Raw genomic sequence first — 26,116 nt, 5'->3', positions numbered from 1 at the left:
GCACTAAAAACCCGCTCTGACAAAATGCTAGCGGCAAGGCAGGCCAGGATCTCCAAGGCGTAAAGAGAGAGTTCATGCCACATGTCCAGCTTCGATACCCAATAGTTGTAAGGCACAGCGGAATCACGGAGAATGCTGGTACAGTTGGCAAGGTACTCCTTCACCATCTTCCAAAAATTTTCCCTCCTTGTCACAGTACCCCGCGCATCAGGGCCTGTGTGCTAGGAGCGTCTGAGAAAACTGTCCCAGACCTTTGACAGTGTCCCCTTGCCGCTGCTTCATCTGGTTTCTCCCTCGCCTGTACTTGCTGGTTGTCCAAGGAACTGTGACCTCTGCCGCTAGCATTGTTACCTGGGAATTCTTCCACAAGGGCCTTCTGGTACAGCAACATTTTATTAGACCTCTCCGCCACGGGAAGGAGAGATAGAAAGTTCTCCTTGTAGCATGGGTCTAGAAATGTGATCAACCAATAATTACTGTTGCCCAAAACACGTACAATGTGAGAGTCACAGGAAAGGCAGTGGAACATAAGCTCAGCCATGTGTGCTAGACTGCCAACAGCCAAGACTTCCCTGTCTTCACCAAGAGGACAACTGTCCATGTTTTCATCCTCATCCTTATCCCAGTCCTACTACTCGTCCTCCCCCTCTTCAGGCCATCCACGCTGAACAGACGGTATGAATGCGGTGTGGGTAGTACCGTCTGTAGCACAGGAAAACAGCTCCTGTTCCTCCTCCATTTCCTTCTCCTCCTCCTCATTATCACCAAATCTGCGTTGAGATGAGCTGAAGCTAGGCTTTCTGACATCACCCTGTATGGTTCCTTGCGCCATCTCATAGCGCTCTGCCTGCAATGCCTCCTCTTTAATTGTGAGCAACGAGCGTTTCAATAGACAGAGAAGCGGGATGGTGACACTAATTATTGCATCATCACTAGTGTTGAGCGAACATGCTCGACACTGCTCGGTACTCCCCTGAGCATCACGCTACTCGGGATGTTCGCCGAGCACCAAGCATTTCCGGGTTACTTGGGCTGGAGCTCGGGTCTCCGCACTGCATGTTTGGCGCTCTTTATAGAGCCAATGAACATGCAGGGATTGCCAGCCAGTCACTGTAATGCTGCAGCCATGTTGGTTTTGGGCATTACAATGATTGGCTGGCCACACCTCGAGTATTTAAAACCGGGCGCCGCCATCTTGGACACAGTCGCTCCGGATCAGCTAGTGTAGAAAAAGCGCTGCTGAGCTTGGGAGAGATTTATACTGTGAAATAGTTATTGTAGGGTCTGTAAAGGCTGCCAAATCAAACAAACAGTCCTTCTCAGGACTAACATCCATCCCAAATATCAGGCAGGCAGGCCGGCTGTATAGGAGACGCAGTGGTTATACCAGCAAACGCTGCATTAGAGTCCTGTGTGCTCCTGTTGCTGAAATTTCTGGACTTAGCTCCAGGTCCTGGGGGGCCAGGAAAAATCCTTTTTTGTCATCTAAATCCTCTTTTTTTTTCCTCCTTCACAATGTACAAATACCCGTTATTAATCTTTTGGTGTCCCCATCCCCCCCCAAAGAAAAAAAAAAAATGTGTCTGTGAAAGTTCAGACACAAATATATCTGCTGAAAATAGTCTGGTGTAGGCCAGAGAAACAGAAGTGTGGTTTTGCAGTTCCACGGTTCAAACCTCTGTATTATCCACTTTTGGGCCATTTGTACCTAAAAAAAAACAGTTTGAGTGTGTCGCTCACTGTTCAGCCGCAAATATATATATTTTAAAAAGTCTGGTATACACCAGTAAATTATAACTGTGGTTTTGCTGTTCCACGGTAAAAATCTCTATTATCCTGCTTTTGGCATTTTTTGCCGTAAAGAAAAACAGTAATAGTGTCTCTTGATTTTTCAGACACAAATATATCTGTTGAAAATAGTCTGGTGTAGGCCCGAGAAATAGAAGTGTGGTTTCGCAGTTCCACAGTTCAAGCCTCTGTATTATCCACTTTTGGGCCATTTTTACCTAAAAAAAAAACAGTTTGAGTGTGTCGTTCACTGTTCAGCCGCAAATATATCTATTTAAAATTGTCTGGTATACCCCAGTAAACAATAACTGTAGTTTTGCCATTCCCCGGTAAAAAATCTCTATTATTCAGCTTTTGGTATTTTTTCTGTAAAGAAAAACAGCAATAGTTTCTCCCTGATTGTTCAAAAGAGTCGGGTGTAGGCCAGAGAAATAGAACTGTGGTTTTCCTCTTCCACGGTTCTAATCTACTTTTTATTACCCTTTTTCCTTTGATAGTGCGAGTGTAAGCTATTTTACTTCCTTTACAATGGGCAAGGCGCGTGTCAAGGGACGTGGAACTGGATGTTCTGGTGATGGTGCGTGCAGAGGACGGGGCCGTGGCCAAGGTGAAAATGTGCCACAACCAACAGCCACATCTTCTTGCTCCCACTTCTTGACAGAATTACAAGGGAACCACAGAACAACACCAGTATTGCAAACTGATCAGTGTGAACAGGTTGTTAATTGGATAGCAGATAACACTTCCAGTTACCTGGGCACCACCACCTCCGGTCTGTCTTCCACACAGTCAAATAGTAGTAGCCGTGTGTCTCGACCGCATACTCCTCCTCACCCTTATGCTCCTTCCTCCCACCATGCCGAGTGTCGTCAGACAGCAACTGATCCCACACTTGGACTCTCTGAAGAGCTGTTCACTGGTCCATTTCCAGATTTGTGCCCCTTGCCTGCTCCGCTTAAAGTGGTGGATGAGGAGATCCCATGTAGCGATGCCCAAATATTTGAACAGCCACGGCCAGAGGAAGTCGACGCTGGCAATTTATCACAAGAGGTGGACGATGACGAGACACAATTGCCACGAAGTGAGGAGGAGGATCGTGGTGCGCAAGTGAAAGAGGAGGAGGTGGTGGATGATCTAGTAACTGACCCAACGTGGAAGGAGGACATGCAGAGCGAGGCCAGCAGCACATAGGGTGAGGGAGGCAGAGTACCCCAACAGGCAGGAAGAAGCAGTGTGGTAGCCGCACACAGAAGGCAGGCAACAGTTCCCCGTAACACCAACACGAGGGACATTGCCAGTACAACCTGTAGGTCTTCCAGAGTCTGGAATTTTTAAAGACTCTGCTGATAACCCCAAAAAGGCCATTTGTACGACCTGCCATGCCAGCATCAGCAGTGCTGACAAAACTACCAGCCTGACCACCACCAGCATGATCAGGCACATGTCAGCAAAGCACCCGACTTTGTGGGGCGAACCCCAGGTTCCATGACCAGTGTCAGCGGGTGTCACCACTGCTTCTTCCGCTGTTGTGCGTTCAATAGTACCCCCTGTTGTGTGTGCAAGGCAATCCCCTGTCCATAATGCATGCAAAGATGACCCCCTCCTCCCAGTCTTCACTTGTTATGGCAGTTTCTCAAGAAACAGTATCAACGTCCACGTCCACGTCCCACCGCATCGTTCAATTGTCCATATCCCAGACCTTTGAACGAAAGCGGCAATTCGCAGCTAACGCCCCACAGGCCACAGTCCTAAAATCGCACATTTCACGACTGCTTGCGTTGGAAATGCTGCCTTTTTGGCTGGTGGAGATGGAACCCTTCCGCAACCTTATGGCGGTGGCCGTCCTTCGGTACTCGGTCCCCAGCCGACACTATTTTTCACTGTGTGCCATCCCCGCACTACACAAGCACGAGTCCCAAAACATCTGCCGTGCCCTCAACAACGCAGTTGCTGGGAGAGTCCACCTGACAATGGACACGTGGATAAGTGCTTGTGGCCAGGGACGGTACATCTCCCTGACGGCACACTGGGTAAACATAGTGGAAACCGGGACCCAGTCGGACCTTGGAACGGAACACATCCTCCCCAGACCGAGGATTGCGGGCCCTATGTCAGTCAGAGTTGCCCCCACAGTGTACAGCTCCTGCGCATCATCCTCCTCCTCCTCCTCATGTTCAGCCTCCATCTCAGATATCACCACATCAGTTACAAGCTGGAAGCACTGCAGTTCTGACTCCGCCAAGCGGCAACAGGCTGTGCTGAAACTCATTAGCTTAGGTGAGAAACCTCACACTGCTTGTGAGTTGTGGACAGCTGTGAAAGAGCAGGCAGATCTGTGGCTGAGACTGCTGAACCTACATCCAGGCATGGTCGTGTGTGACAATGGCCGTAACCTGGTGGCTGCTCTGAGGTGAGGCAAGACCACACACGTACCATGCCTGGCTCATGTGCTTAACCTCATGGTTCAGCGGTTTCTTAAATCGTACCCCGAGTTGCCAGATCAGCTCGTCAAAGTACGCCGCCTGTCAGCTCATTTTCGCAAGTCGGCTACAGCTTCCACCGCCCTTGCTGTGTTGCAGCAGCGTTTGCAGCTTCCGTCACACCAACTGGTGTGTGATGTCCCCACACGTTGGAACTCTACCCTCCACATGTTGCAAAAGATTTGTGAGCAGAAGAGAGCAGTTGTAGAGTACCAGCTGCAACAAGGCCATCGATATTCAGGTCAGACTCCACACATAAGACCTCAGGAGTGGACCTGGATGTCTGACATATGTACCATCTTGACAAACTTTGAGGAGTTCACCAAGATGGTGAGTGGCGATGATGCCATCATTAGCGTCAGCTTTCCACTTGTCTGTCTTTTGCAACGCTCTCTGCAGAGAATTAAAGAGGAGGCATTGCAGCCAGAGTATGATGAGATGGATCAAGAAGCCGTAGCGGTCGATTAAACACAGCCCAGCCTCATCTCATCCCAACGTGCATTGCGGGACAATGATGGAGAGGAGGAGGAATAACAGGAGCTTGTGTCATGCGCTGTAGACGGTAGTACCTGTACAACTGTCATACCGTCGGTTCAATGTGGGTGGCCTGAGGACAGGGGGGAGGAGGAGGAGAAGAGCATGGTAAGTCGTCATCTTGGTGAGGACACTGAAGTCTTGCCCATTACCAGTCTGGCACGCATGGCTGACTTTATTTTACGCTGCCTTAACCGTGACCCTCGCGTTGTCAAAATGTTCGGTGACAATCATTACTGGTTGATGACACTTTTAGACCCCGGATACAAGGAGAACTTTCACTCTCTTATTCCTGAGGTGGAGAGGTCTACAAAAATGAGGCAGTACCAGAAGGCCCTTGCTGCAGAACTGTTAAAAAAATTCCCATCTGAACATGCTAGCGGCAGAGGTCACAGTTCATTGCCCAACCAAGGCGTACATGCAAGAGAGACACAACTCCAATACAGCAGAGGCAGGGAAACACTGTCAAGGTTCTTGGACAGTTTTCTCAGACCCTCCCTTTGGACAGACCCTGATGCGCGGGGTACTCTCACAAGAAATGGAAAGTTTCAAAAGATCGTGAGGGAGTACCTTGCCGACCGTACCAGCGTCCTCCGTGATTCCTCTGTGCCTTTTAATTATTGGGTATCCAAGCTGGACACTTGGAATGAACTCGCTCTGTACGCCTTGGAGGTCCTGGCCTGCCCTACCGCTAGCATGTTATCGGAGCGTGTTTTTAGTACCGCTGGGGGAATTATAACTGATAAGCGCACTCGCCTGTCAACTGACAATGCTGACAAGCTGACCCTTATCAAAATGAACAAGGGCTGGATTGGGCCAGACTTCTCATCACCACCAAATGACAGCAGAGTAACATAAAGTCGAATCCACTGTGTTATTTCGGGAGGTGTATTCCCATGCACCACTTCACACCCACACATGGGTATACGCTTCCTCATTTCGGCTGTTTTATGTTCTTCTCCTTATCCTCAGCCTCCACCACCACTATACCACCAGGATGACCGTGTTCCGTGTTGCCATTATTGAAAGTTCCTCCGTCCTTGCTTTTGCTTGGAAGGCATAAGCAAAGACTGTGGGAGACCCACTCCCCAATAATGGGAATAATATTTTTAAGATGCTGCACTGTATGACTCTTGTAAGGGGCATTAAAACCGTCTTGTTAAGCTACTTCGACCTCCACCACTTTTCCAAGGGGCATTAAAACCATCTTGTTAAGCTACTGCGGCCTCCACGTCTCTTCCGAGGGGCATTAAAACCATCTTGTTCAGCTACTGGGACCTCCACGTCTCTTCCGAGGGCCATTAAAACAATCTTGTTAAGCTACTGCGACCTCCACCACTTTTCCAAGGTGCATTAAAACCATCTTGTTAAGCTACTGTGACCTCCACCACTCTTCCAAGAGGCATTAAAAGCGCCTTGTTTAACTACTGCGACCTCCTCGACTCTTCCGAGGGGCATTAAAACAGTCTTGTTAAGCTACTGCGACCTCCACGTCTCTTCCGAGGGGCATTAAAACCATTTTGTTAAGCTACTGCGACCTTCACGTCTCTTCCGAGGGGCATTACTACCGTCTTGTTCAGCTTCTGGGACCTCCACGTCTCTTCCGAGGGCCATTAAAACCATCTTGTTAAGCTACTGCGACCTCCACCACTTTTCCAAGGGACATTAAAACCGTCTTGTTAAGCTACTGCGACCTCCACCACTTTTCCAAGGGGTATTAAAACCGTCTTGTTAAGCTACTGCGACCTTCACGTCTCTTCCGAGGGGCATTATAACCGTCTTGTTAAGCTACTGTGACCTCCACCACTTTTCCAAGGGGCATTAAAACCGTCTTGGTAAGCTACTGCGACCTCCACGTCTCTTCCGAGGGGCATTAAAACCGTCTTGTTAAGCTACTGGGACCTCCACGTCTCTTCCAAGGGGCATTAAAACCGTCTTGTTAAGCTATTGCGACCTCCACAACTTTTACAAGGGGCATTAAAACCATCTTGTTAAGCTACCGCGACCTCCACCACTTTTCCAAAGGGCATTAAAACCGTCTTGTTAAACTACTGCGACCTCCACGACTCTTCCGAGGGGCATTAAAACCGTCTTGTTATGCTACACTGCTGTGACCTCCACCACTTTTCCAAGGGGCACTAAAACCATCTTGTTATGCTACGCTACTGTGACCTCCACCTCTTTTCCAAGGGGCATTAAAACCGTCTTGTTAAGCTACTGCGACCTCCACGTGTCTTCCGAGGGGCATTAAACCGTCTTGTTAAGCTACTGGGTAGTGTTGAGCGATACCTTCCTATATCGGGAATTATCGGATTGGATTGGATCGGACCGATGCCCAAATAATATCGGATATCGCCGATTCCGATACCGGAAACCAATGCAAGTCAATGGAACTCAAATATCGGAATGAAAAAAAACCCTTTCTTTCCTTGTAGGTTAATTCTGCATGAAGTAAAACAACTAAGAATAATGTAGAATGTATTGGGGGAGGTGGAGGAGACATTCAAGGCATAGAGGTATAGCCCAATCAAATGGAATAGCAGGAATTAATTTTTTTTTTTAAGACGTTCGGAGTTACAAAGATATTGACTATGTTAAACTTTTTTATATTTCGTCAGATATTTATGTTTCACTACTTCCATGCTCTTCACCTTCATGTTTACTTCTCCCACAATTTCTCCTTCATCATCCTCAGCAGCAACATCTTTTTCATCAACTTCTTCACCTTATTCATCTTCTTCTTCACCTTCTTCCTATTATTCTTTTTTTTTACATTCTTCATATTCTTCTTATTCAGCAATTATTCTTCTTCATATTCTACTTCTTAATCTTCTTCATATTCTTCTTCTTCATCATATTCTTATTTGTGACAGGCATTCCTGTAGTTGTTATCTATAAAAGTTTGAAGATTACACCTTCCGTTCTACCTGTCACAAAAGATTTACAACAGGATTTGTCCGCGTTCAGTTTGGCCTGCAGCAGCAGGTATTTTCCAGGGGCACCACGAGGAGGAACGGACTCACCCCCATACACTGCTTAGTCTTCTTCTGCTTATAATTTAGATAATATGTTTTGCTCTGATATTTAGTCTTATGCTTAATGTTCTTCTGCTTTTTGTTCTGCAGTTTCTTGTTCTTCTGCTTCTTTGTCTTCTGTCTCTTGTTCTTCTGTATCTTGGTGGTTGTCTTCTTGTTCTTTGTCCTCTTGGTCATCTTCTTCAGGGTCATCTTCTTGGTCTTCTTTGGGGTGGTCTTCAGGGTCGTCGTCTTCAGGGTCATCATCTTCGGGGTCGTCGTCTTCTTCGGGGTGGTCTTCAGGGTCGTTGTCTTCACTGTTGTCGTCTTCGGGGTCCTCGTCTTCTTCGGGGTGGTCTTCAGGGTTGTCTTCAGGGTCGTCATCTTCGAGGTCCTTGTCTTCTTCGGGGTGGTCTTCAGGGTCGTCGTCTTCAGGGTCATCGTCTTCGGGGTCCTCGTCTTCTTCGGAGTGGTCTTCAGGGTCGTCATCTTCAGGGTCGTCGTCTTCTTCGGGGTGGTCTTCAGGTTCGTCGTCTTCGGGGTCCTCGTCTTCTTCGGGGTGGTCTTCAGGGTCCTCATCTTCAGAGTCGTTGTCTTCGGGGTCCTCGTCTTCTTCGGGGTGGTCTTCAGGGACGTCGTCTTCAGGGTCATCATCTTCGGGGTCCTCGTCTTCTTCGGGTGGTATTCAGGGTTGTCGTCTTCAAGGTCGTCGTCAGGGAGATCCAGATTGATTACCAAAAACCATTTCAAAAAGCTTGAACTTGGAAATGTAGCAGAAGGTACAAGAAGGCTGAGGAACTGCCGAGAACCAGCTGACGGTACTGGAACCCGGATGGTTAGCAAAAGGTGCAAGAGCCAATGGAACTACCGAGGACCAGCTGATGGTACTAGATCTCGGTTACTAAGCAGGAGGTACCTGTGCCAGAAAGCACTACCAAGGACCAGCAGACGTTGGTGGATCTCGGATACCGAGAAGGAGGCACCTAAGCCAAAGGCATTGCCTGGAACCAGCTTATGTTACTGGAACCTAGGGGGATATATTCAAGATTGACTTCCAAAGAACCAGCTAATCGTACTGGAACTCAGATAGGCAGCGGAAGGTACACATGAAAAAAAAAGTTGCAAGGCCGCGAGCCAGCCGGAGTTACTGAAACCCACAGTCCTACAGTGGGTGCTTGTCCTATTGGCACTATGGAACCAGCCTTCATTGCCAGATCCCGCAGCCCACATAGGAGTCACCTAAACTGCAGGCACCATAGAGTCGGCTAACCCGACCGCAACACGACAGGACAACGTATTGGAGGCAAAGTGACGTTGACACTACCCGGAAACAGCTGGCGTGCTGGAACCAGGCTGGGCAGGAGGGAGTACCCGTGCCAAAGACAATGCCGAGAACCAGCTGACGGTACTGGAACCCGGATGGGTAGCAGAAGGTACAAGGCACCTAAGCCAAAGACACTGCCAAGGCAAAAGAAAGCTTCTCTATCTACTCCTATATAGTGTGTTTGGAAGCAATCTAGCTGGATATGGATGGAACCACACTAATAGGAGAAATCAGGAAAAATGAGCAGCACTAATGCAAAATTGCACAATGTATGAGGCAGTGACGCACGCTGAGCGGACTACAACCGGACGTGGCTGCAGCACACACTACAGCATGAGCTGCACTCACATACCGCCTAGCCGCTACTACATACATGCGCTTGCATTCCAGGAAAACAAAGCAGATGCTAACTTCTATCATCATCATGCTCCTCACCTTGGCACTCTCAACTCCCCTGATGGAGAAGCCAGGGCCCACCGGAGGAGTCTGGTTCTCTGGTGGGCTCGTCCAATGCTGTCCTAAAGCAGCCCGGGCTAAGAAAAGTGTGTGGGAAGGTAACAGGAGAAATAGGGGCGGCTGGGGACCGTGTGTGGACACCCAGCCGCAGGGCGGCTGGGGACCGAGTATGGACACCCGGCTGCCCCCTGGCGGCTGGGGACCGAGCTTGGACACCCGGCTGCCGGGCGGCTGGGGACTGAGTATTGATACATCGCTGCCGAAGCCGCCATGAGGTAGTGGCCAGCTTCGACCTCCTCCAAACTAAAAGGCCCCATTTCAAGTGAAAGCAAGAAAGCAGTATGGTATTGCAGCCTGGGGGTGGGTGGTTGGTTGGCTGCATATTTGCGCTTGCATTGCAAGGAATGGGGGTGGTACAATTGATCACTGCCCTGGGACAAGGACTTGCACGGGGATAGTTGCAAGCCTGCATCTTCTTATGCGGCAAGGATCACTTCTGATGGTCAGACTTTTAGGCAGTGACCTGGGTGTCAGAGATGCTTCCAGGGGTCTACCCTATGCTGTTCCATGTCTTTTCAGCACTGTATGGATGTGTCACACACCACATGGCCAGATAAGATTGTAAAATGTTAAAATGACATTTCCCGGTGAATGCATTTGTCACGGTTGAAAGCAATACAAAAGTGCAAAAAAGCATAAAAAATATTACTTGTGAACATAGCCCAAGGTGTGGAGGAGTATTTTTTTTGGTTATTTATTTTACCTTATACACAAGTCTTTACCCTGGAAAGGAACTTCCTTAACATATTTCACAGGAAAGCAGTTTCAGTTTCGTTTTTGAACGTTTTATTGTGAGCCCTTAAAAGTGGCTTAATACCTCTGACCATGTTGTTGACAGCAGTGACGTGGGGGGCAGAAATGCTTCCTGGGGCGATCCCCATGCTGTCCCCATGTCATTTTAGCACTGTCACTATCGTTTTGGGCACTTGTTAGGCTTTTAAAAGACTGCCGGGGTGCCGCCGCAAAAATGTTCGGGTCTCCCATAGACTAACATTGGGCTCGTTGCTCGGATCGAGCACCCGAGTTTCACGGTGAGCTCGGCCCGAGCTTCGAGCATCCGAGCATTTTAGTGCTCGCTCAACACTAATCATCACCACTCACCATCTTGGTGGAGTCCTCAAAGTTTTCGAGGACAGCACAGATGTCAGACATCCAAGCCCACTCATCAGCTCTTATGTGTGGAGGTTGACCTGAAAGTCGACAGGCATTTTGAAACTGGTACTCATCAACTGGTCTCTGATGCTCACAAATCCTTTCCAACATATGCAACGTTGAGTTTTAATGCGTGGTGAGATTGCACACCAGTCATTGAGCTGGAAGCTGCAAATTCTGCTGAAACACTGTCAAGGAGGCAGAAGCTGTAGCTGACTTTTTGAAATGGACAAACATGCGGCATACTTTCACAATAAGCTCAGGCAGATCTGGGTAGGTTTTGAGAAACCGCATATGTGCCAGGCATGGTATGTGTGCGAGGCTGCCAAGCTTCAGAGCTCCCACCAGGTTCAGACGATACCTGGCTGTAAGTTCCAACGATACCTGGCTGTAGGTTCAGCGGTGAGAGCCACAGATCTGTCTCCTCTGTTACAGCCTTCAACAACTCTGCAGCGGTGTGCGGTTTGTTGCCTAAGCAGGTAAACTTCAGCAGAGCCTGTTGTCACTTTGCAGACACAGTGCTGCAGTTCTTCCAGCTTGAACTGATGTGGTCATTTTGGAGATGGAGGCTGAGAAGGAGGAGAGCAAGGTGCAGGAGCTGTAGAATATGCGGGCAACCCTGATTGACCCAGGGACCGCAATCCTCAGCATTAGGAGGACGTGTTCCATCCCAGGATATGACTGGGTCTCAGCTTCAACAATATTAACCCAGTGTGCCCACAGTGAAATGTACCGTCCCTGGCCACAAGCACTTGTCCACGTGTCTGTGGTTAGGTGGACCTTTTCAGTAACTGCGTTGGTGAGGGCACAGGCAATGTTCTGGGACACGTGCTTGTGTAAGGTGGGGACGACATACAGGGAAGAAATAGTGGTGGCTGGGAACCAAGTTCCGAAGGACTGATGCCGCCATGAGGTTTCTGAAATCTTCCATCTCCACGAGCGTAAAAGGCATAATTTTAGTATTGTGGCTATGGGTGACTGGCTGCGTATTTGCGCTTGCGTTCCAAGGACTGGGTTAGGGACGTGGGCTGTGGTTGCTGACAGTGATGGTTGCAAGTGTGCAATGACAGGTGCAGGGTCAGAGGCATCTTCACCTGCATCATGCACAGAGGCTTGGCGTGCATGTACAACAGCAGAAGAGGCAGTAGTGTCACCCACAGACACTGTTTCTGAACCTTGGCGTTGGGGAACAGTTGCCCGCCTTGTGTCTGTGACCACCCCACTGCTTGTTCCTGTCTTTTGTGGTGCTACGTCTCTCTCCCCCTCTGCATTGCTGTTCTCGCTATGCATGTCACCTTGCCAAGTTGGGTCAGTGACTTCATCGTCCACCACCTCGTCTTCCACGTATGCACCCTGGGACTCCTCCTGACTTGCTGGCAATTGTCTCTCTTCATCATCATCCACCTCTTGCAACAGCAATTGCAATTTCCCACCGTTGTCTTCATGTAACCGTGTCTGCTCAAATATTTAGGCATAGCTACATGTGATCTCTTCTTGCCCCACTTGAAATGAACCAAGCGAGAGGCCAGATTCTATAAATGGAAATGCGAACAGCTCTTCGGAGGGTCCAAGGGTGGGATCACTTGTCTCCGGGCACTCGGCATGGTGGAAGGAAGGAGGATCAGGGTTCGGAATATGTGGTCCAGACTCACGGCTACTGAGACTGGATCATGTGGAAGACAGGGTAGTTAGTGGTGGTGGTGGAAAACTTACTGGAAGCATTATCTGCTATCCAACCAACCAACAACCTTTTCCCACTACTCTGGCTTCAAGAGTGGTCATCCACGGCCCCCTAGAAAGTGGGACACGAAGCTAGAACGACATGATGTGGGTGCTTGTTGTGCTCCCTCAGCAGGCCTCGGCATCTGCGTGCACCATCAGCATCATGTTCACTTCCCCATCCCATACAACGCGCCTTGCCCACTTTAAAAGGAGTTTAATATTTTGCAGCTTGCAAAAAAATGTCAGAATTAATACAGCATTATTTGATCACGTCTGGTGACCAATTCCTTTTGGCCAGTGCCGGTATAGCGATGCTATTGGTTAGCGAACAAGTGTGCATATATTTTGGACACACAAGTAGCAGACTTTACATGGAGTATCCTTGCCTCTTGGACAACCTTTCTGATAATTCTTTTCACTCTTCTGTCTGAGTTTTTGCTGGGAGCACCTCACCGTGGCCAGTTTATGGTGAAATTATGTTCTTTGCAATTCCAGATTATGGCCCCAACAGTGCTCACTGAAACCTTCAGTTGTTTAGAAATTCTTCTAATCAGTGCCATCAGTATGTTTTGCAACAATAAGCTTTCAAAGGTCTTGAAACAGTTCACTGGTTTTACCCATCATGAGAGGTTTCTTGTGTGTCACCTTGGTAATGAGACATAAATATAACTGTTGAAAATAGTCTGGTGTAGGCTAGAGAAACAGAAGTGTTGTTTTGCACTTCCATGGTTCAAACCTCTGTATTATCCATTTTGGGCCATTTGTATCAAAAAAAAAACAGATTGAGTGTGTCGCTCACTGTTCAGCCGCAAATATCTCTATTTAAAAAAGTGTGGTATACCCCAGTAAACAATAACTGTGGTTTTGCCATCCCACGGTAAAAAATCTCTATTATTCAGGTTTTGGTATATTTTCCGTAAAGAAAAACAGTAGTGTCTCCTGACTGTTGTGACACAAAAATATATCTGTTGAAAATAGTCTTGTGTAGGCCCGACATCGCAGTGTGGTTTCGCAGTTCCACGGGTCAAATCGCTGTACTATCCAGTTTTGTGCCTTTGGTATCTAAAAAAAAAGCAGTTTGAGTGTGTCGCTCACTGTTCAGCCGCAAATATCTCTATTTAAAAAAGTGTGGTATACCCCAGTAAACAATAACTGTGGTTTTGCCATCCCACGGTAAAAAATCTCTATTATTCAGCTTTTGGTAGTTTTTTCCGTAAAGAAAAACAGCAGTGTCTCCTGACTGTTGTGACACAAAAATATATCTGTTGAAAATAGTCTTGTGTAGGCCCGACATCCCAGTGTGGTTTCGCAGTTCCACGGGTCAAATCGCTGTACTATCCAGTTTAGGGCCTTTGGTATCTAAAAAAAAAGCAGTTTGAGTGTGTCGCTCACTGTTCAGACGCAAATATCTCTATTTAAAAAAGTGGCTTCAAGAGTGGTCTTCCACGGCTCCCTAGAAAGTGGGACACAAAGCTAGAACGACATGATGTGGGTGCTTGTTGTGCTCCCTCAGCAGGCCTCGGCATCTGCGTGCACCATCAGCATCATGTCCACTTCCCCATCCCTTACAACGCGCCTTGCCCATTTTAAAAAGAGTTTAATATTTTGCAGCTTGCAAAAAAATGTCAGAATTAATACAGCATTATTTGATCACGTCTGGTGACCAATTCCTTTTGGCCAGTGCCGGTATAGCGATGCTATTGGTTAGCGAACAAGTGTGCATATATTTTGGACACACAAGTAGCAGATTTTTCATGGAGTATAATATTTTGCAGCTTGCAAAAAATGTCAGGATTACTACTGCAATATTTGATCACGTCTTATGACCAATTTTTTTGGGCAATGCCGGTATACCAATGCTACTGGTCAGCGAACAAGTGTGGATATATTTTGGACACACAAGTAGCAGACTTTAAATGGAGTATAATATTTTGCAGCCAAAAAAAAATCAAGATTAACACTGCAGTAATATTTCACCACTTGAGATGATAAAAAAGTTTCTCTGCTTCCATAATACAGCAATGCTATTCAAATCAAATACATCTGGATGTATACTGATAGCAAACAAATGGAGCAGTAAAAATAGTGTATTATATTGCTTTTCACCAAAATTATCAGAATTAAGAGCAACAAGAATATTATTAACCCTAATATCTTGGGCTATTGATAGGAGTTCCATAAGCAGAAAAAATGTGCAATGGACCCTGTACTATACTAGCTCTTTACAAACTCTGCCTAACTAACAGGATTAATATTCTTCAGAATGAGCCTTTACAAGGACTGTTAGAGTAGATTAATTATTGTGACGTGGAATCTCTGTTTAAAATAACTGCCTATTCTCTCCCTCGCTCAGCTGCAGCTCTCTCTACTCTGCCTCTTCAACCAGTAGACTGTGACAATCATAGGGTCCCTGGTTTTATATAGTCCTGGTGATGCTATGTGGCCAGCCAATCACTATGATGCCACAACCAACATGGCTACGGCATTACAGTGACTGTCACACAATCCCTGCATAGTAATTGGCTGCCTAATATGCGCCAACATGCAGGGCTGGGACTCAAGCTCCCGCCCGAATATTCAAAAAATACTCCCTGAGTTACGAGCATCTCAAGCAACGAATAGTGGTGAGCATGCTCGCTCATCACTAGCTAACAGATGTCGGTAACAACCCATCCAATCCACACAGGCAGAAAATCACACCATAGATGTCCATAAATTAAGTTATGTATAATAATGAGAAATGACACAGGAAAAAGTTATTGAACACGCTTACTGAAATGTATTTAATACTTCGTACTGTCGCAAGACGACTCGCTCTGCTGCTTCCGGAAGTAGACTCAGGAACCCAGGTTTTCTCTGCAGGATTTACTAAATGGCATAAAGCCCTGCACTCCAGCAAAATAAACACAACCTTACTGGCAAAACAACAAAACAAAAGAATAAACTATAGCAGAGTCCATATGAGTATGGGATTTACCCACACAGGTTGTAGTCCAAGCCTTCAGCTCTGCCCTGAGCTGAAGCTCTCCCAGTCTGGAGACCTTGCCTCTCCAAACCACAACAGAGAAAAAAAACAGGACTGAACATTTAAACATTGCTCAGCCACACCCTGAGGTGGAGGTATGGGGAATGACTTCCCTCCCGTCTCTATATTATTCCCATAAAACCACAACCTTTAAAAGAGTTAACCCCCAGCATATAACATGCTGGCATAAAGTTTATTGGTTTCAGTTCACACAGGCTAGCCACCTGCATGACACATACCTCCCCTCATATATCATACCAGTGACTCTGTCACAGTACAAAAGATTTTGTCGGTGATAATAGCTTCATGGAGAAACTAGTCGCATTCATTGCTCAGGTGTGATTTTAGTCCATTCTTGTGCACAAACACTCTTCAGATCCTGAAGATTCGTGGACTCCTTCTATAAACTCTGAGCTTTAGTTCCTTTTAGAAATGTTCTATTGGATTCAGGTCAGGTGATTGGCTGGGCCATTCTTTATTTTCTTTCTCTGAAACCAATTGAGACTTTGCTTGGCTGTGTGTGTTGGGGATCATTGTCTTGCTGAAATGTCGACCCTCATTCCAACTTTATCATCCTAGCAGCAGATTTTTATAAAGAATTTTTGGTACATTTGTGCATTCATCTGTCCTTCAATCACATGAAGTTTGCCAGTGCCATCCACACCATGTTGTTCCCACCTCCAAACTTCACTGTTGGCATAGTGCTTGCTTTGGGATGATATGCAGTACCTTTTATATTCCAAACATAGTGTGTATTATGGCATCCAAAGAGTTACATTTTGGTCACATCTGACCTGACTATATTCTCCCAGTATTTCACAGGCCTGTCTAAATATTGTTGAGCAAACTTTAAAAGTTCTTGAACATGCTTTTCCTTCAGCAATGGAGTTTTCTTTGAAATAATTGTACCTGCTGATTCCAAGTCTTTCTGTAGCTCTCCACAGGTGATCCTTGCCTCTTGGACAACCTTTCTGATAATTCTTTTCACTCTTCTGTCTGAGTTGTTGCTGGGAGCACCTCACAGTGGCCAGTTTATGGTGAAATTATGTTCTTTGCAATTCCAGATTATGGCCCCAACAGTGCTCACTGAAACCTTCAGTAGTTTAGAAATTCTTCTAATCAGTGCCATCAGTATGTTTTGCAACAATAAGCTTTCAAAGGTCTTGAAACAGTTCACTGGTTTTACCCATCATGAGAGGTTTCTTGTGTGTCACCTTGGTAATGAGACACCTTTTTATAGGCCACCAGTTTAACCAGCTGATTATTTTTCATTAAGTGTCAGGATTACTTTCTCATTACTGATAAAATTCAGCTGGATTTTTGAACCTCTCTTCCTTCATGTGTTTTGTACTTATTCCTTGTGTCATTTCTCATTATTACACACAACATATGATTTGATTTCTTTGCCTGTGTGGACTGGATGGGTTGTTACCAACATCTGGTGAGAATTTCATGTCAATAGCACCTTTAGAAATGTATTTAATTAGAAAATTGGTGACATTTTTAATACTTATTTCACTCGCTGTGTATATATATATATATATATATATACAGTATATATGCTGTACTATATATATATATATGTAGATGTATTCTTGAAGATATATATGCACACATACATGTCATGATACCTTGTTCCCTCTAAGATGGGCAATTCCGAAAGAATAGGGTTGAAATATTATACTAATGGTGCCATTGGTGTCAACAAGTCCATTAAGGGTGAAACAAGAATGTGAATCTGATCTCACACAATCAATTAATTCCCACTAGCAGTAGCCAATGGCAAAACTGTGTGCCAATTGGCTACTGCGGCTAGGTGTGGTTTTCGGAACAAGCATTCAGACACATTATCTGGTTTTGCCTTTCCATATATAAATGTCATGCAAGGTATGGGAATAGAGATGAGCGTTGTTCTACTCGAACTGTTCGCCAATCTCAAATTCGAGCTGTTTTGGGCGGTGTTCGAGCCGGTCGGCGAACACGAACAATTTGAGAAAAATTCGGCTGTTCGAGGTTATGTTCGATAACTGTTCGTGCACCAAAATCATAACTGGATTTTTTCTCAGTAATGATGAAAATTAATGTTAATACGCAGTTTGAGTGTACAGCGGGGCGGGGGGAGGGGCAGGGGATGGATCTCTGCAGGAACAATGAAGATCTCCATTTTTTTTTCTCTTTCCCGCATTTGCAGTGGGGAGGTGCAATCTGTCAGCCTATCAGCAGCGCACACACGGAGCGAAGTGCTTTTTTTCACACAAGCAAGGGCATGTGTGATTGGCAGTGTATGTCACATGTCCTTGCCCTATAAGACCAAGCCATTTTCCCCGTCGCCACCATTTTCTCACTGCTGCAGCTGCGTGTTAGACGGCACCGCTGTTGCTGTGTGCGCTATACCTTGTTAATTTCAAACCAATTTTCGCACAAATATACAGATAGCTTGGGAGTAGGGAATAGTTGTGATTGCAGTCCTTTTAAGGACTAGGTTACAGCATTTCCTACGACTTTTATCAGGCAGGTCTGTGCTCTTAAATAGATAGATTGTGGGAGTAAAGACTAATTGTAATTGGAGTCCTTTTCAGGACTAGGTTACATCAGTTCCTATCAGTTTTTGCCAGGCAGGTCTGTGCCAGTGCTGTGCAAGTTTTTTTCACAGCATTTGGCTGAATCTAGCAAAGCTAATCCTTTTTGGCCTATTGCAGAGTGTGTTAGTCAGTGGAGTAGCCTATCTGTGTTGCAAGATATACCACCTGTGTATAGAATACCAATTTTTTTACTGCACCTAGTGAAGTAAAATCTTTTGGGCATAGCATCATTCTATTAGTCCATCTATACTGACCTCCATCAGGTTGCAAACTGAATATAATTTTTTTCTGCATCTAGCTCTGAAAAAATATTTGGGCTTCTAGCAGTGTGTGGGACTTGGTCTATTAGTCCATCTATACTGACCTCCATCAGGTTGCAAATTAAAAATAATTTTTTTCTTCATTTAGCTCTGAAAAAATATTTGGGCTTCTAGCAGTGTGTGGGACTTGTTCTATTAGTCCTTCTATACTGACCTCCAGCAGGTTGCAAATTGAATATAATTTTTTTCTGCATCTAGCTCTGAAAAAATATTTGGGCTTCTAGCGGTGTGTGGGACTTGGTCTATTAGTCCATCTATACTGACCTCCATCAGGTTGCAAATTAAAAATAATTTTTTTCTGCATCTAGCTCTGAAAAAATATTTGGGCTTCTAGCGGTGTGTGGGACTTGGTCTATTAGTCCATCTATACTGACCTCCATCAGGTTGCAAATTAAAAATTATTTTTTTCTGCATCTAGCTCTGAAAAAATATTTGGGCTTCTAGCGGTGTGTGGGACTTGGTCTATTAGTCCATCTATAATAACCTCCATCAGGTTGCAAATTAAAAATAATTTTTTTCTGCATCTAGCTCTGAAAAAATATTTGGGCTTCTAGCAGTGTGTGGGACTTGGTCTATTAGTCCATCTATACTGACCTCCATCAGGTTGCAAATTGAATAAAAAAATTTTCTGCATCTAGCTCTGAAAAAATATTTGGGCTTCTAGCGGTGTGTGGGACTTGGTCTATTAGTCCATCTATACTGACCTCCATCAGGTTGCAAATTAAAAATAATTTTTTTCTGCATCTAACCCAGCCAATAGTTTTGGCCTAATACCACAGTTTGGCCACTCAGCTCTGCTCGGTTACCATCCATTGTTTTTTTGTGCAAACAACTCCAGAGTTGTGAATTAGTTAACCACCAAAATGAGTGGAAAAAGGCCTGCTGCTGGTGGAAAGGGGAATAGGCGTGTTGGGAAGGGGAAAAAAGGTTGTGTCCGTGGGGTAGGTGCAGAAGAAAGACCATCTTCCAGCCAAACTAAAATGTCTACTTCTTTTAGCGGACAATGTGATAAGATCCCTTTCTTACGGCCACGCCAATCGCTACAAATTCCAGATGAGGCACAAAAACAGCAGGTGCTTCAACGGATATCAAGTGCTCCTTTAAGTGGGCTCTCCTCCACATCAACTTCAACATCACAAATACTCCAGTCCTCAAAGGTGTCACCCAAATCGCACTTGCTTCCTCACAGCTCCCAAATCTCCAGCTGCCCGTCTGAGTATGAGGTAGAACAGATGGTTGAGTCTGCAGAGCTGTTTACTCATACTATAGCCTGGGAATCAGAGGTCGACTCCAGCGCTTCTGTGAATCCAGACGAGGAAATGATCTGCACTGATGCCCAGAATCTTTATGAGTCGGATCCAGGACCAGACGCAGAAGGTTCTGACCATAATGTAGACCCTCATTCCCAAACTGTAACTCCTGTTGGTGGAGACAATGAGGAAGACGATGATAAGACTCAAATACCTGATTGGAGCGACAACTTTAGTTTTTTGTCAGGGCAGGAACAGGTTGGCTCTGAGGACGACGGGTGTGATAACGCACAGGGTGATGATGATGAGGTCGGAGATCCCACTTACTGTCAACCCACAGTCAGCCAAGAGATGAGGACAGCAGAGGAGGTGGAGGAAGATGCTAGTGACGACGAGGTCAGGTTGCGCCTTCCTGGACAGAGACGTAGTACTGGAAGCACGTCAACAACTGCATCCTCAAACACAACTCTGCCTCTCACCACAAGTCGTGGTGGCTCTTCAGGTCGCATGGGTGCTAAGCCTTGCATAGCCTGGGAATTTTTTCAGATCGATAAAGATGACCCAACTCGTGTTATCTGTAACATTTGTCAGCAAAAGCTAAGTAGAGGCCAAAAAATACATAGTTTGAGTACTTCATGCATGAACCGGCACATGGACATGAAGCATAAGTTGCAGTGGGAAGCTCAGTGTGCTACAATGCGGTCTAGCCGGCCGGGCCAACCACCGTCTGCCATATCTTGTGCATCCGCGGCCTCTTCATCCTCTGTGACTGGGGGGACAGCAGTCACACCTGTTTTGGGGCGCAGACCTGCCACCTCTTTACCCGCAACAGCCAGCGTGATTGGCAGGTCATCATTTTCTTTGGCGGTGGTAACACCAGCTGGTCTTGAGCGCTGTCCGACATCGATAGCACCACCTTTGGATCAAGGCAACCTAACATGTCCGCCTGCATCTTCCTCACAGACCGGCAGTTTGCCGGGGACACCCTTATCAACCCCGTCTAAGCACAATAGCCAGCCCTCGGTCCCTCAGATGTGGACAAGTAAAAGACCATTTCCTCCTAGCCATGAGAAAGCTAAGAGGTTGAATTTCACCATCTGCAAGCTCTTGGCTACAGAAATGCTGCCTTTCCGCCTGGTGGACACAGAGGATTTTCGAGACCTTATGTCCGTCACAGTGCCCCAGTACCAGATGCCCAGTCGGCACTACTTCTCAAAGAAAGGTGTGCCTGCGCTCCACCAGCATGTCGCACACAACATCACCGCTTCTTTGAGAAACTCTGTGTGTGACAGGGTGCATTTCACCACAGACACTTGGACGAGTAGGCATGGACAGGGGCGTTACATGTCGCTGACTGGGCACTGGGTAACTATGGTGACAGCAGGACAAGGGGCTGCTGTCCAAGTCTTGCCGCCCCCACGAGTTGTGCGTCAATCCTCTTTATGTCATTTTTCCTCCACTGCTTCTGCCTCCTCAACCTCCTCTCGGTCTTCCACCTGCACCCAAAGCCTGTCTGGTCATGCCACAAGCTTTCTAACTGCGCAGAAGGGATCCTGCACACCTCCTTACTATGCTGGCAGTAGGGCTCAACGTCATCAGGCGGTTTTTACATTGAAATGTCTGGGAAATGTGAGTCACACAGCTGAGGAGTTGTGGTCAGCTCTGGAGAACCAATTTCATGAATGGTTGTCTCCACTGGACCTGAAACCAGCAATTTTTAGCCCACTATCCCAGACTAGATGGCCTTCCGCCGTTCGCATCCCGCAGCTCAGCGACTTACATCTCTACAGAAGTCGTTGGGCCTGCCACTTCACCGGCTAAAATGCGATGTGCCTACCCGGTGGAATTCAACTCTGCACATGTTGCAGCGACTGTGGCAGCACCGACAAGCCCTGGTGCAATACGTTCTGACGTATAGCCTGGGCCAACGAGATTCAGAGGTGGGGCAAATCACGCTGGAGGAGTGGTCTCAGATCAGGGACCTATGCACCCTTCTGCACAGTTTTGAAATGGCGACGAAGATGTTTAGTGCTGACGATGCCATTATCAGCATGACTATTCCGGTGATTTACATGCTGGAGCACATGTTAAACAGAATTCGGAGTCAGGTGGTGGCACAAGAGGAGGTGGAGGAAGTAGAGGAGGAGGAGTTGTATGCGGAAGGGCTAACATCTGCAAGGTCCAGACGGTCGGCAGCACCAGGGCGGCAGGCATGTGAGGGTGGGGGAGATGATTTTACCAGGGCGCATGGTAGCAGCCAAACTAGTGAGGAAGGTGCAGGAGCCCAGGAAGAAGTGGAGGACGAACTGATGGAAGACTCATCAGATGAGGGAGACCTTGATCACATTTCTGTTGTGCGAGGTTGGGGGGAGAGGACAGAGGAAGGAAGCATGATTGTTACCTCGCCACCAACACAACAGGGACTTGGTGCTCCTGGATGCGCAACACACATGAGTGCCTTCTTGCTGCACTACCTGCAACATGACCCTCGAATTGTGAGAATTAGAAATAATCCTGACTACTGGGTTGCCACACTGTTAGATCCCCGGTACAAAAGTAAATTTGCAGAAATTATTCCTGCCATAGAAAGGGATGCACGCATGCAGGAGTATCAGCAGAGACTGTTGCAGAATCTTACATGTGCTTTTCCACAAAATACCAGTGGTGCACGTAGTGAATCTCACAGTTCCAACTTGCCAACCGTGGGACCGTCAAGTGTTCAGCACTCAAACCGTAACAGAACCACAGTATCTGCTGGTAACATCAATTTTGCGGAATCATTTCACCACTTTTTTAGCCCATCCTTTGCAAGGCCACAGGAGACAAGAAGTCTGACACATAGTCAACGCCTAGAGACGATGGTACAGGAGTATCTCCAAGTAAACATTGAAGCCACGACTGTGTCACTGGACCCTTGCTCTTTTTGGGCTTCCAATCTGGATAAATGGCCGGAGCTAGCCACTTACGCCTTGGAGATCTTGTCATGCCCCGCAGCCAGCGTTCTGTCTGAACGTGTGTTCAGCGCTGCTGGTGGTGTGCTGACAGATAAGCGCACGCGGCTCTCCACTGATAATGTAGACAGACTCACGTTCATAAAGATGAACAAATCATGGATCCGAAACGACTTTTCTACCCCTGTGTCATCCTGGGGAGAGTAAAAGCTTGATGATTGGTTAAAATCACCCTACCAACCGTTTTAAGCTTTCAAATTACTAATCATGTTTATCTGTATCTTGACTGGAAAATAATTTGGGCTTTGTAGCAGTGTGCAGCACTGATCCTATTAGGCCATCTATAATAAGCTTCACCAGATTTAAAATTAAAAATAATTTTTAGCTGCATCTAGCCCGGAAAATAATTTTGGGGCTCCGAGATGCGCAAGACACATAAGTGCCTTCTTGCTGCACTACCTGCAGCATGACCCTCATATTGTCAGAATTCGAAGTAATCATGACTACTGGGTTGCCACACTCTTAGATCCCCCAAACTTTTCGATCAACCTTTTCATTTTAATAAAGACCAAAAAAATGGTCATTTTTGAAATTATAAGCATTAGCAGGTTGTTAGAAACTGAAATCAAACAGTTTTCAACTCAAAACTTTATTCTAGGTGATGTTACATTTTCACATAGGACCCCTTGTTCGAAAGGAGCTTCTGAACTCTCTCGTCCATTGAATTTGTCAGGTTTTGGATGGTTTCTGCTTCAATTGTTTTGCATGAGGACAGAATACCCTCCCAGAGCTGTTGCTTAGATGTGAACTGCCTCCCGCCATCATAGACACTCCTTTTAATGATGCTCCAAAGGTTCTGAATGGGGTAGAGGTCAGGGGAGCATGGGGGTCACACCATAAGTTTGTCCCCTTTTATGCCCATATCAGCCAGAGATGGGATGCAGATGTTTTATGTGCAGCATGAGATGGTGCATTATCATGCAGAAAAATGATCTTGCTGTGAAATACACGGTTCTTCTTCTTGAACCATGGCAGGAAGTGCTGTTTGAGAAAATCCACATACATTATGGAGTTCATCTTTAGCGCCTTCAGGGATCCTAAAGGGGCCGACAATCTCTCTCCCCATGATTCCAGCCCAAAACATTACTCCACCTCCTCCTTGTTGGCGCTGTAGCCGTGTTTGCGTGGGGTGTCCATCAAACAGCCATCCTCCACTCCATTCATCTGGACCATCGAGCGCTGCACGGCACTCATCCGTGAACGAAACAGTTTTGAAATCAGTCTTCATGTAATGTTTGGCCCACTGGAGCCGTTTCTGCTTGTGTGAAGTGGATAGAGGAGGTCGACAGGATGGCGTATGCACAGCTGCAAACCTCTGAAGGACCCTGCATCTTGTTGTTCGGGGGACGTTGGAGGCACAAGCAGCTTCAAAAACTTGTCTGCTGCTATGACAAGGCTTTTTTGCCGCTGCTCTTTCAACCTGACGTAATTGCCTGTAGGAAAGAGTCCTCAATTTGCCCTTATCAGCACGCACACGTGTGTACTGTGAATCAGCTACATACTTCTTGATTGCCAAGACACTTCATCCTGATCATCGCACAATGTTGATTGTAGTCATGCCTTGACCTAAACACTCCACAATTTGTTGCTTCTCAGCAGCCGACACATCCTTTTTCTTTCCCATTTTGGCAGAAAATGTAGGCTGCTTAATAATGTGAGAGAGCCTTCTTAAGTAGTCTTGCCTTTCATTGGACACACCTGCCAAACTAATTAGCACAGGTGTCTGCAATTGCTTACAGTGATATAAAGAGCCCTGACACACATCACCATCAATGAGTTTAACTAATAATGTGAGAGAGCCTTCTTAAGTAGTCTTGCCTTTCATTGGACACACCTGCCAAACTAATTAGCACAGGTGTCTGCAATTGCTTACAGTGATATAAAGAGCCCTGACACACATCACCATCAATGAGTTTAACTGACAAACAAACAAATTCTTCCCTTATCACTCCTAAACACTTTTTGCATAATAATTTGGAACGCGGTGTACATGTGCTTTTCCACAAAACACCAGTGGTTCACGTAGTGAATCTTACAGTTCTAACTTGCCAACCGTGGTCTGTATGAAATTGTTCAATAAAGGGCCCAAAATTAAGATAACATAGATGGGAGAGGTCTCTATGAATAGGAATTCCTAAGTATTTGATACCCTGTGAGGGCCAGGCAAAGGGAAAGTTGGACTGGATGGAATCCTATATGGATTTAGGGAGGGAGACATCGAGGGCCTCAGACTTCGCTGCATTGATTTTAAAATTTTACCATGTAACAAAGTGATCTATTTCAGCCATAACAGCAGGGATGGATATATGTGATTGAGTGATATATACTAGGACATCATCAGCAAATAGAGAGCACTTGTACTCGGTGCCTCCCACCTCAATCCACCTAATATTGGGGTTATGGCGAATTGATGAGAGCAGGTGCTCCGTCACTAGGATGTATAAGAGAGGGGACAGAGGACATCCCTGCCTTGTCCCATTGGTGATTGTGAAAGGTGATGAAAATGTTCTGACGCACCCCCTGGGCCTTGGGACACCCGGAGCCGGACCCTTTTTGGTGGATGCTGGTGGTTGTAGTCTTCGTGGCGGCGATCCGGTTCCGTGGCTCAGGGCGGTCAAACCAGTGGCGGAACTATTTATGTGGTTTTGATGTTTAAATGTCCGACTACGCCACCCGTGGATTGCGGTCAGAGTGAACCGCCGCTACAGGGCAGACCGCTAAGGCTGGTGTTGTGGGTGCAGCAGAGCGTAGCATAACTCCCCACGGGAGGAGTATAGCCTCAGGGCAGTGTATGCGGAGGATGGGGGTGATGGTGCAGGGCAGCAGCAGTAACGACACGGAGTCAGTGATGCAGTTCAGGGCCTTTACTCACAGTTCTTATTATCCAGACCACGTCTGCAGGTAACGGCTGCCCACGTCGTACTGTGCTCACCAGGTGAGGGGCTCAGACAACTCCCAGATAACTTTGGAGCGCTTCACAGGACCCCCTTTGTGTGTCCTTTGTCTGGCCTTTCTTACCAACACTTCTGTCCGGCTGCCTCGGGCCTCCTCTTGGTAAACTTGGCGCCAGTTTCCCTGACCCTATGTGGTGCCTTCCTAGCGGGTGGAGCAAGGGGCTGCGCCACATAAAATGTCAGAGCCTCCGGTTTCTAGCTGAGGGTCGTTTCCTGCCTCCACTAGTTCGGGGACCGGTCTCCCCCTTATGCCTGACCCCTCCACGCAGGTGGATTCGGGCGTGCGGTGGCGACTCGCCCGTCCGCGCCCCTGGGATCCCTTCATTCCTCGTTCCTGGAGCCTTCTCCGCTCCTCTTCCTTCCTTCTCCCTCTTGCAGGCCTGGGCCTCTGTTACTAGGCCCGCCTCCGGAACAGAGCTCATGCAGAGCCCCTGCTCCCTGCCA

The sequence above is a fragment of the Phyllobates terribilis genome, unplaced genomic scaffold, assembly GCF_046119375.1.
Source record: "Phyllobates terribilis strain yellow unplaced genomic scaffold, ASM4611937v1 Scaffold_2__4_contigs__length_985480577, whole genome shotgun sequence".
NCBI classification, from domain to species: Eukaryota; Metazoa; Chordata; class Amphibia; order Anura; family Dendrobatidae; genus Phyllobates; species Phyllobates terribilis.
Note: the sequence above shows the minus strand (reverse complement) of the source record.